Consider the following 10,276-nt stretch of genomic DNA (forward strand, 5'->3'; position numbering starts at 1 on the left):
TTGTCTAGAACTAATAGTTGTTTTATTTTTACTTGTTTTAACTTTACTGTATTATGAATTGACTTGTAAAACCATTTCTTTGCGAATCAAGAAAATAAGATCTGCTCTTAGAAGATTCCAAATTAAATATTTCTTCTCTGTAAGGAATCTAGGTTTAGCTTAAAAAAAAAAAAGACATGTCTTTTCACAAATAGGGAAAAAATAGAAGGAACTTGATTATTACTTTACTCTATGAACATGAAGTCGCCTCCATCAGGGAATACTACCATGAAATATCTACTGTAGAAATGACCCAATCACAAAGAAAAACATACTTACAGATGACGAAAAAGAAAATATCCATGAGAAATCAAAGGCAGCTGAGACTCCAACAGCAATCTCAATCAAGAAGGTCAATCAAGAAGCTGACATTACATGAATTAGCATTATTTGAAATCATCAGTCACTCACCTACCCATCTTCCTGCTTACCTCTCTATGTAGTGAGAGACTGTACAGCTAAAGTTAGGATAGAGCCTAATAATTTACAAATATCATAAATGAATATGAACATTTACACTAAAAGAAAAAAAAAGAACAGAACGGAAAACAAGTTAGACCCTCTGAAGAGCAACTACAGACTGTGGTTCATTTTTGTGGCAAAACATACCTGAGCTTTTCCAAAAATGTTTCCCCTTCTAGCTATGGACAAACAGTACTTTGCAGGTTACCATATAAAAAGACACTCTGAGAAAAGGATGCCCTTTTCTAATTAAACTTCAAGATAATTAGTTCCTAGCCTAGAAACCAGCATGACTACATATATAGATGCTTAACTTGGTTTCATGTCTCCAGGGATGGGTTTGCTCTAGGGTGTGCAGGTTCCCTTGACAAGCAAAAACAATCAGCAAGGCACAAAGGAAAAGTCTAAAGGATTTTCACAAACATGACTATCTCCTCAAATTATCCCATGTCTCAGATCTCTCCATTGCCTGACCTCCACTTAAACTGTCCCAAAGTCCATGTGGGGATCACTTGACTGCTGTCTGAAGCTGCATGCCACTGTGTATCACAATCTCTTCTGTTGTCAACTCAAACACCCACATTCCCAGCAGTGTGTAGTTTCTAAGGTTCCAGGGAGTGTTATAAATGGATTCCGGTGTGGGAACTCACTCTGACACACTAACTTTCGGTTACATAAAAGGTTAGTGTTTTAGCATCTTTCAGACACAACACGGCTGACACAATGATGGACTATTGTAGACTATGACAGCATACACAAGTAAGACCTCCAGAAAAGGGAAAGTGGACACAAAGTCCCACTTTTAACCAAGAAGATATTTGACATTGATGTGATTGTGAAAAAGAATATTAGTTTTCTCTACTGAAGTGCTGGTGGGCATATCAGGCACACACCAGGGAAGGCCCATTCCCCGGAAGTAGTTTGCAAACATACACACAAAAAAAAACCGGACTGCATAGGTTACTTTGTGCTCTTTTTGTTTTCTTTTGATATATTTTTTTTTGTCTCATGTTGAGGCTTTTTTTTCTTTTGGTCTGATCAATTTTTTCATTAGTTGTATTTTCTATTTTTATTTTTTTCTTAATTTCATCTTTTTTTTTTTTTAGTCAGATTTTTTTAAGAGAAAGTACGTAGAATTGAGTAAGTGAGGTAGGAAAGATTTGGAGAGGACACAATATGATAAAAATATATTCTTTGTATAAAATGTTTTAATGTATTTTAAATTAAATAAAATTTAATGAAGTTTAATGTTGTAAGGTACTCTACCATTTAGGCTTTTATTTAACCAAATATGAGTAATTTATCTACAGAATTTAAATTTTTTCAGCTATAACTATGTCACTAATTACAATGATTTTTGACACAATATATTCACCATTATTCTTGTTTGTTTAGATTTATTATATTCTAACTAGTGAAAATGAAATACAAAATTAGTATTGTATGGTATAATACTGTCTAATGAATAATTTGTCTTATGAGCATCTTTTGATTATTTGCTTCAAAAAGTCACTATCTAAACAAATGTCATGGACAATACTAAGATGTGTGTATTTTATGTCTATATTTTTAGATGCAATCAAAATGCATTCCTATTTGCACAAATGTCTCAACATAACTTACTTAAGATGCCTGTCTTTCCCTGTTGCAAAGTAGGTTATCTCTGTCATCTAATCACGTCTCTTCAGTCACCTACACGTTTTGTTTGCCCTCATAGAAATGCTCCTCTGAATTGCTAACAATCCTTCGTGAGTTCCTTTTTCAATGTATTAGATGTTCTGAAATGTCTTGTTTCTTCTTTTCTTTAGGGTTACCATGACAACATGGAATCATTTAAATACACAGAAGAAGGCTACTGGTCTAAATCAATGGAAAATGTGTGGGAGTGTAATATTGAACCCTCCAGTCCACGAGCACAATGCAAATGCCCCATTTCTTCAGAGAACCTTACTTCTATTTCAAAATTATTTTGTAAATTCCATTGCCGTGGTTTTACTGTCTTTATTTACATTTATACCTGGGATAAATATTTTTTTTAATTTTTTTATTAATTTATTCTTGTTACATCTCAATGGTTATCCCATCTCTTGTATCCTCCCATTCTTCCCTCCCTCCCATTTTCCCCTTATTCCCCTCCCCTATGACTGTTCCTGAGGGGGATTACCTCCCCCTGTATATGCTCATAGGGTATCAAGTCTCTTCTTGGTAACCGGCTGTCCTTCCTCTGAGTGCCACCAGGTCTCCCCCTCCAGGGGACATGGTCAAATGTGAGGCACCAGAGTGCGTGAGAAAGTCATATCCCACTCTCCACTCAACTGTGGAGAATGTTCTGACTGTTGGCTAGATCTGGGTAGGGGTTTAAAGTTTACCACCTGTATTGTCCTTGGCTGGTGCCTTAGTTTGAGCAGGACCCCTCGGCCCAAATCTGCCTATCATATTGTTCTACTTGTAGGTTTCTAGGGCCCTCTGGATCCTTCTACTTTGTTATTCTCCCATGCTTCTTTCATCTAGAGTCCCAATAGGATATCCTCCCCTCTGTCCCAGTTTCCTGGTAAGTGAAGGCTTTCGTGGGACATGCCCCTTGGCCTAGTATGCAGATATAAGTGAGTATATACCATTTGAGTCTTTCTGCTTCTGGGTTAACTCACTCATTATGATCATTTCTAGCTTAATCCATTTATCCACAAATTTTGGAAATTCCTTGTTTTTAATAGCTGAGTAGTATTCCATTGTGTATATGTACCACCATCAGGGAAATGCAAATCAAAACAACTTTGAGATTCCATCTTACATCCATCAGAATGGCTAAGATCAAAAATTCAAGCGACACCCCATGCTGGTGAGGATGTGGGGAGAGAGGAACACTCCTTCATTACTGGTGGGAATGCAAACTAGTACAGCCACTTTGGAAATCTATCTGGTGCTATCTCAGAAAAATGGGAATAGGGCTTCCTCAAGACCCAGCTATTCCACTCCTTGGAATATACCCAGAAGATGCTCCAGCACACAACAAGAAAATTTGCTCAACCATGTTCATAGCAGCCTTATTTATAATAACCAGAACATGGAAACAGCCTAAGTGTCCCTCAGTAGAAGAATGGATAAAGAACCTGGCATATCATATTGTTCTACTTGTAGATTTCTAGGACCCTCTGTATCCTTTTATTTTGCTATTCTCCCATGCGTCTCTCATTTGGAGTCCCAATAGGATGCCTTCCCTTCTGTCTCAGTTTCATGGTAAGTGAAGGCTTTCGTGGGACATGCCCCTTGGGCTAGTATGCAGATATAAGTGAGTATATACCATTTGAGTCTTTCTGCTTCTGGGTTAACTCACTCATTATGATCATTTCTAGCTCAATCCATTTATCCACAAATTTCGGGAATTCCTTGTTTTTAATAGCTGAGTAGTATTCCATAGTGTATATGTACCACAGTTTCTTTATCCACTCTTCTACTGAGGGACATTTAGGCTGTTTCCATGTTCTGGCTATTATGAATAAGGCTGCTATGAACATGGTTGAGCAAATTTTCTTGTTGTGTGCTGGAGCATCTTCTGGGTATATTCCAAGGAGTGGAATAGCTGGGTCTTGAGGAAGCCCTATTCCCAGTTTTCTGAGATAGCACCAGTAGGCAGATTTGGGCCCAGGGGTCCCGCTCAAACTAAGGCACCAGCCAAGGACAATACAGGAAGTAAACTTTAAACCCCTTCCCAGATCTAGCCAATGATCAGAATATTCTTCACAGTTGAGTGGAGAGTGTGATACGACTTTCTCACGTACTCTGGTGCCTCACATTTGACCATGTCCCCTGGAGGGGGAGACCTGGTGGCACTCAGAGGAAGGACAGCAAGTAGCCAAGAAGAGACTTGATACCCTATGAGCATATACAGGGGGAGGAAGTCCCCCTCAGGAACAGTCATAGGGGAGGGGAATAATGGGAAAATGGGGGGGGGGAGGAATGGGAGGATACAAGGGATGGGATAAACATTGAGATGTAACAAGAATAAATTAATAAAAAAAAAAAAAAAGAACCTGGCATAATTCTTACAATGAACATTATTGAATGTGTGAGCACTATAAGTACTGTTTTGGGGGGATACCCCTTGGATACCCCTTGGATTGTAGAATGGTTATCTGAATTCTTGGTACACAGTCACTGGGGGCCTGACACCATGACAATCAACAAGCTCTCCACAGAATGCCAAATCATCCTAGTGAGGCAAAACTATCCTTAGTTGGTAGGAGTTTATCTACATATACAACAGACACTTGCCTTTTTAAGGATTTTAAATTTATTTTATTTTCAGGTTTTATGTATAGGACTCTTTTGTCTTCATATATGTATGTGTATCATATACATTCCTAGTGCTTGTGGAGGCCAGAATAGGGTGTCAGAGCTCCTGAAACTGAAGTCATAGACAATTGTAAACTACTATGGGTTCTCTGCAAAAACAGTAAGTACTATTAAACAATGACCACCCTCCAATCTAAATACTTAGGGTCTTATTATACTAATTCTTGATATACATAGTCAAAATAACAATTCCATACTGCATCTACAAAGATCTCTAGACCATCATTAAAGTACTGCTTCAAAACATACATTATATGTATACACAAAAATATTATTTTTGTCTATTGTTACACATTTAAATAACTTCCTACTTTGCCTACTATAACATTAGCATTTCTAGAAATATAAAATTTGTATACTGACATAATAATTGCACATACACACTGCATATTAGATATTATTAGCTTGTTTTAATACATTAGCTTTACTATAAAAACAAACAGAATCAGGAAAAACATAATATATACATCTGAAAAGCCACAGCCACAGGTTAACACTACCACTGATAACTGCTGCTGCTTCTGAACAGTAGCACAATTATTACATATTCAAAAACTCATTTGCATGACAAATAAACACTTTAAATAGCAAGGTATGAGCTCAGCCACAAACAAAAACAAAAAAATGATCGGCCTTCCCACTGGACCTTGTCCTCAATGCTATTTTTTTATAAGAAGCACATTTACCATGCATCATGAATATAATTGTTACTTCTTAGATGATTAAAAACATAAAATATATAATCCTGCTTTATTTTAAGCAATGATGTATTACCAAGTTATATCATTGACGTTTTTAGAAATTAAATGCCTCCTTTGCAGTGTTGCTGCCTTTGAGAAAATGTTACTTTGTCTTTGAGCTTCAACAGTGCTTTCTTCACCTCCTTGTTCCGCAGGGTATACACAACGGGGTTAAGTAGAGGAGTCACCAAAGTGTAGAAAACAGTCACCATGCCATCCACAGCATCCCTGGGGCCTGGTCTCAGGTAGATGAAAATGCATGGCACAAAGAAACAGAGGACCATGATGCAGTGTGAGGCACAGGTCTGAAAAGCCCTGTGTCAGCCCTCTGAACTGTGGGTTCTCCAGATGGAGCAGACAATGGACACATAGGACAGGGAAATCAGAAGAAAGCAGCCTGAAGCCGCTACCCTAATATTCACAAAGATAACCATCTCATTGACAGAGGTGTCTGCACAGGCAAGCTTGAGGATGGGAGGAGTGTCACAGAAATAATGCTGGATCAGGTTGGGTCCACAGTAGGGCGAATGGAAGGTCAGTGTGGTATGGACAGTAGAACTCACAGAACCAGTAAGCCAGGTACCAACAGCCCCATTCATTATACTGCTGTACCTGAGTGGATAACTGACGGCCAGGTAGCGATCATAGGACATGACTGTGTAAAAAATGGTAAACACCCAGGAAGTGGAAAGAGTAGAACTGTGCCATGCAGCTTTGGAAGGAAATATCCCCACCTTCTGTGGACATCCAAATCATCAGCATTGGGCACTGTGACTGTGTAGAATCATATGTCAATAAACAAGAGATTGGAGAGGAAGTAGTACATGGGTGTGTGGTGGTGGGAATTCACCCTTCTCCAACAGGATGAGAAGGTTTCCCAACACAGTAAGGCTACAAATCACAAGGAAGAGTCCAAAGAGCATGGTATCCAAGGCTAATGGGTAGAGAAGACCTAAGAGGAAGAACTTGGTCACTAAACTTCCATTTGACATTTCTTCTCATCTTTTATTTATTTCATTTTGCATGTAACTGAGAGCAGAGAATTACTTCTCTATGTGGTCACTGTATCAGCCATGATGGATAATTCTAGTGTTCATTCGGTTTTGTATATTTCAAAGCTTCTGTGGTAAGGACAAGGAAATGACCTCTGTTTGTCTCATCTCTCAAACAAGAGGATGTAGAAGGAAATGTAGAAATATGCATACACAAAAAAAGACAGAGAAGAGAATGATGTTTTATTACCTTTGTATAGGTGTATATTTTAGTTTTCCGTGACTATAACAAGTACCTGAAGCAATTTACGAGAAAAGGTTATTGTATTTGATTGGCAGGCCTCATTTCTTTTGTGTCTCATCAAGGCACCATATCATATTAGTTACATGACTAAACTCTTCATCTTATGACCAGTACATAAAAGAAATAAGGTGAGGAAGAGGGTAGAGATCCAAAAATCCTCCTGTAAGGGTGTTTTCTCTGTGATGAGAAGGCTTCTTAGCTAGAGCCAATGCCTCAGGAGTTTCAGTGTCCTTGACAAGCGTGAGGCATTTTTAAGTAACTTATTCAGATTATGTCTCATTTGTTATCCTCTCACTTGTATCTTCCCATTTCCCCTTCCTTCCTCTTTCATCCTATTCCCCTCCCCCAGCTGTGTGACAGAAAGGGACTTCTTCCCTCACTATAAGATCACAGCCTATCCTGGTAGCCTGCTTCTCTTCCTCTGAGTGTCACTAAGTCTCCCCAAGGGTGAGGCTTTTGATGGACACTTACATAACCCAACCACAAATGCAAATATAATATCCACATCCTTTCTTATGAGTCAGATATCACCAAAGTTTAACCAAAGAATCATCTGGGCAATCAATTTCATCTCTGGCCCTAGAGCTTCTTCCATCCCTGAAGAGACTGGTAATACAACTTCATTCCCTGCACTTTCCAGAGTGGGGTTCCTTGTTCTTGGTGGTTAGTGGTAGAGGACTTTACTCGAGGATTCTTCAGGGAAACCTGGGCCCTATGAAGTCAGAGCCACCTGGATTCTTACAATGTGCAGTTATACTCTGAAAGCTAGAAGAACAACCACTTTCCCACTACTGTGACAAAGTGTTAGGTTAGATGAAACAGTAATAGTCAATGCAATGGGACCCTATCATGTTCACAATGCTTAGCCATACTGGAGAAAGAGGTGGTTATGCAAGGACTGTGTGCTGCTTGGCAGCTTTCTGAGAATTCTACCTCTCATTCTTTATCTTCTCTCCAAAGTTGATGTAAAAACTTACAGAGGCAAGAAGTTAGTTACTGTCATGACTATTTCTGAACTTCATGACAATCCTACATCATGCTCTCTGTTACCCTCACCTGTTGTCTGGCATTACTAATGTCACCTCCCTGAGAGGTCATGGGCAGTAAAAGATGCCAGGAATGTTCAGCTTATTAAAACACTTTGACATGCGATAACTGCTTTAGTAACTGATATTCAATTACACGTTATACCCTGTAGAAGCATAACAGAATTGACTTTTTGAACTTACAGAAAGAATAACTATACTACCTTTGTGTTAATGGACAATTCTCCATTTCAAAAGTAGCTTTTCATCCTCAATACTGCTACTGGTGTTCACATCACCCCCTGAATATCACAAGGCTTCTCTATGGTCTCTCAGAGTTAGCATTGATATCATTTGGCCTCCTCAGTGAGACTCTCTACATCATTTCTCACTTACTAGAAATGCATGACTGTCATCCTGCTCTTCCTCCACGTGGTGATCTTCTATGAGAGTCTAAGAGCATTGACTTCCTGTGTGCTCTTCCTGATAGGATCTATTAGAAACCTGGCATTTCCTGTAATTCACCCTTCTAACCTAGTTTTCTGCATATTTTTTAACATCTTCAGTTTCATTAAGATCACATTGTATCCTACTTCACTTCCTGTTTTTCATGAACACAGAAGATGCTCTCCTGAGAAGCATTTTTGTCATCTATGTGGCTTCTTCAACACCTGCGACCTGACACAGGAAAATGAAACCAAGGCAATTAAGGGAAATCAAGAAAAAAAAAGAACTCAAAACTTGAAATGAGGTATAATTCTTTTACTTAATAAAAATATTTCCGTGGGTCTTGATACTTAGTCATTGATATTGAAATAATGATAGTTAGCTGTTCTGTGGATAAAGATCAGAAGGAGATGCCCACCACTCAAGAGAAATTGGCGTTTGCTACAAAGAGACTTCACATTAAATAAAACTTTAATCTCAGGTAATGTGGTTTCAGGAAAATTAAAGCTTCATTTTTTTTTTCAAATACGAGCTAGTAGAGATAGGATTACTATAATCATCAGTTTTAATTCAGGACTCATTAAAGGGAGGAAACATAAGTGTAAAATCTCTACCATATTAATAGAATGAAATCACAAAGTGAAATTTATGTTAGGTGTGATGAAAAATTAATTTATTAGGTTATATTCATGGCTGGAATTCCCATCAAAAAGGTCAATATTTGAGTTGCTTTAATGGTTTAATAACATCACCACTATTTGGAACCACCCTGTTTATACATATCCATCTCCTTACCTACCTGTTTGTATATCTTATCTACCCGCCTACAGGTAAATCATCTCATAGGAATGCTAGCTAACTACAATTAGATGATGTTCAAATAATGTTGCTGTATAGAAAATTAAATTTTTTAAAAAGGAAAGCAGGAGAAAAAATTAATAAACTAATCTAAAACTCACCTTACAAGATATGATTTCTTTCAGGAGAAAATTCATCAGAATTTTTTCTCCAAATGTTTCACCTCCTATGTGCTGTAGGTAGGTACTAGTCTGTAAGCTATCACTCGCAGACCAATATACCAAATTAACAAAAACTTGGTCCATTTCTTATCAGCAGCTAACTCGGTAAAGTGTAGAGACTGGAAATCAACATGACTAAATGAACAGTTGTTTAAATTGGTTGACATGGCCCCCTGTCTCAGAGAAAGAAATTGGGTTTCCACATTCCCTCAATGAGTACAAAAACAGCAAGTCATCAAGGAAGATTATAAATAAGTAGGCACATCTCCCTATGCATTTCTCACTTGAATCCTCCTGGGATACCCCATGTATCCTGGCATGAATACTTATATCTAAGAAGGGGAAAGCCGGGCTGTTATCCTCTTCTCTCTTCCCTTGGTAAAATATTACTTGCTCTCCTTTGAATAATGTTCAGAGTCTGCATGGCCATGGTCGTCTGCACACCCCAGTTCAGTATCGTTGTCTCTTTCATCTTCCTTATACACAAAAAACACACTCGAATTTTCCAGATGTTCTTGTTATTACTTCGGATTTCAGGTTCACTTTTCCTAAAAAAAATGTCTAGTTATTGTAATGCCTTCCAATTCTATGCCATAACTATATGTTATTTATTCTGTATCATTGTCTTTACAAACTTAAAAATCACTTATGTTAGCTTCTGTGTAAATTTTCTCATCAGAAATTTCCTTTATTTCTTTCTTTGGGATACTAGTGTTTTTCTTATTGGTTTATATGAGCATTTTTTACAAATGGAAAACACTAATATTGCCATCATTCAGGTATTATTGCTTTCATGTATTTTTTTTTTACTATTCCAAGAAATTTATTCAAAGATTTAAATATAGTTTTAAAGTCGGTATGTTGTTTTACAAAAGTTTGCCCATGCAAAATGTTT

At 37.8% G+C, this 10,276-nt stretch overlaps 1 pseudogene; it reads right to left on the reverse strand.

Annotated features, from left to right (window-relative positions):
- Positions 1–5,656: 5,656 nt before the first annotated feature.
- LOC127197874 (olfactory receptor 10G9-like) lies at positions 5,657–6,586 on the reverse strand (annotated as a pseudogene).
- Between the last annotated feature and the right edge of the window lie 3,690 nt (positions 6,587–10,276).

The sequence above is a fragment of the Acomys russatus genome, chromosome 14 (genome assembly GCF_903995435.1).
Source record: "Acomys russatus chromosome 14, mAcoRus1.1, whole genome shotgun sequence".
Lineage (NCBI taxonomy): Eukaryota > Metazoa > Chordata > Mammalia > Rodentia > Muridae > Acomys > Acomys russatus.